Here is a 2,506-nt window from a genome sequence, read left to right on the forward strand (position 1 = left end):
ATGAGCACGGAATGTTTTTCCATTTCTTTGTGTCTTCTTCAATTTCCTTCATAAGTCTTCTATAGTTTTCTGAATACGAGTCTTTTACATCTTTGGTTAGGTTTATTCCTAGGTATTTTATCATTTTTCATGCAATTGTGAATGTGATCAGTTTCTTGATTTCTCTTTCTGTTGCTTCATTTTTAGTATATAAGAATGCTCTCTGATCTCCAAGAATCTGTGCTTTCTAAAGACCCATGAAACAATCCACGGGAGGAAGAGCTGCCTGGTCCAGAAAACCTGGAATGATTGCAAAAGAGTATGAGTCAGTTAAGAGCTAGCTTGTCTTCTCATCTGGCCTGATTTTAGGCCCTAACTCCTTCAGAAATTATGGTTGGTTCCTGGGGGAGAGAGAGTAGTAGTAAAGGAGAGGGAGAAAGGAGAAATCTTAATTCTGAAACAATAGGAGGTTCTGATTATTATATAGACCTGAATATGCTAATTTCAGAATGGAGACATTCAACTTCATGTCCTACAAAATGGAGAACCTGTGAACATTTGTTCAAAGTAAGAAATGGCAAAAGCAGAGCTTTGTGTTCAGAGTGCTGACCTTGTCATAGAGGAAGATGGATGCAGAGAGAAGCCTTTGGAGGAGAAATCCCTGGACAGAGAGTGGTGATCTGTGTCCAGGGAAACAATGAGGAGCCTTAGGGACAAAGTCAAAGACTGCATACATCAATCCTTCATACTTGGTTAAAGTCAGTTGTGAGTTTGAACTAGAGTTTCTGGAAAACTAGATATATTCTCAACCATGAAAAATCTAGGAGGCAAATCAAACAGAGAGTTGACATCAGACATAATTTGAGTTTGAGGGTCAACCTATCTGGAGGAGTATGTCCGGTGGAGATTGCTCCCATTTAGTTATCTTTCTGTTGCCTCAGAGAGCTATAGCCTGTGGAGTGTTTGTGTGCATGCACGTGCCTGCATATGTGTGTGTTGGTAAAGTACACATAACATAAAATTAACCATTTAAACCATACTTAAACATACAGTTGAGTTGCATTAAGTACATTCAAAATGTTGTCATGACTACCCATTTCTAGAAACCATGTCAGACAGAAATGCTGGCCTCAGCAAACATTAAGTCTTTAAACCTCTCTCCTCCAGCCCCAGCCTTTACAATCTCGCTTTATCTCACCTCACACTCTTTAGCAGAAGCTCATGAGGCCCTGTATGAGGCCCTGAGTTTATTAGTTTTATAACAATGAAACTGATGGATACACCGGAACCGACTGGGCTTGAAGGGCCACAGAAGTAGCTATAAAAAGGTCTCAAGGGAGGGGGCAGCTGGCTGACTCAGTGGGGAAAGCATAGGACTCTTGATGTGGAGTCGTGAGTTTGAGCCCCATGTATGGTCGAGAGATTACTCAGATAAAAATAAAACTTAAAAAAAAAAAGAAAATTCTCAAGGTGAGCACTGTGGTGATGCTGGGGTCCTCTGAGACTCACGGAGGTCCTGTCCTTCTTCCCCACCAATGGGTGGCACCGGTCTCCCTAGTCACTGGGTGGCTGACACCCGAAGGAGTTGGAGATGAGGACACGAGGCCTGCCTGGGCTCTACCTGCAGAGCTATCTACCTATTTGCCCAGCGGCTGAGGTGGCAGTCTGGGCATCATTTGCTTTTGAGATCTTCCCAGGTGATTCTAAGACACAGCCAGGGGCGAGGAACACATGGGAAAGACATTCTTCCTCCCCACATTTAATGGTGGTAGCATTCTTTTACCTCCCTGGACACTACCGGGGCCTGAGACAGAACATGTAAACCTTCCAGGTTAATGACCAACCCATAAGAGTGCTTGGTAATGTAAATGTTCCATATTTTAAACATTTTTTATTTAATTTATATTTTAAATTTACATCCAAGTTAATCAGCATGGAGTGCAACAATGATTTCAGGAGAAGATTCCTTAATGCCCCTTACCCATTTAGCCCATCCCCCATGCCACCACCCCTCCAGTAACCCTGTGTTCTCCATATTTAAGAGTCTCTTACGTTTGTGCCCCCTCCATATTATTTTTGCTTCCCTTCCATTATGTTCATCTGTTTTGTATTAAAGTCTTCAAATGAGTGAAGTCATATGATATTTGTCTTTCTCTGACTGACTAATTTTGCTTAACATAACACCTTCTAGTTCTATCCACATAGTTTTGAATGGCAAGATTTCATTCTTCTTGATCGCTGAATAATACTCCATTGGATACTTACACCACATCTTCTTTATCCATTCATCCATCAATGGACATCTGGGCTCTTTCTATACTTTGGCTATTGTTATAGTGTTGCTGTAAACATTGGGGTGCATGTGCTCCTTTGAAACAGCACACTTGTATCCTTTGGATAAATACTTAGCAGTGCAATTGTTGGGTCATAGTGTAGTTCTATTTTTAACTTTTTGAGGACGGTCCATACTGCTTTTCAGAGTGGCTGCACCAGTTTACATTCCCACCAGCAGTGCAAAAAAGATCCT

The sequence above is a fragment of the Suricata suricatta genome, chromosome 11 (assembly GCF_006229205.1).
Source record: "Suricata suricatta isolate VVHF042 chromosome 11, meerkat_22Aug2017_6uvM2_HiC, whole genome shotgun sequence".
Lineage (NCBI taxonomy): Eukaryota > Metazoa > Chordata > Mammalia > Carnivora > Herpestidae > Suricata > Suricata suricatta.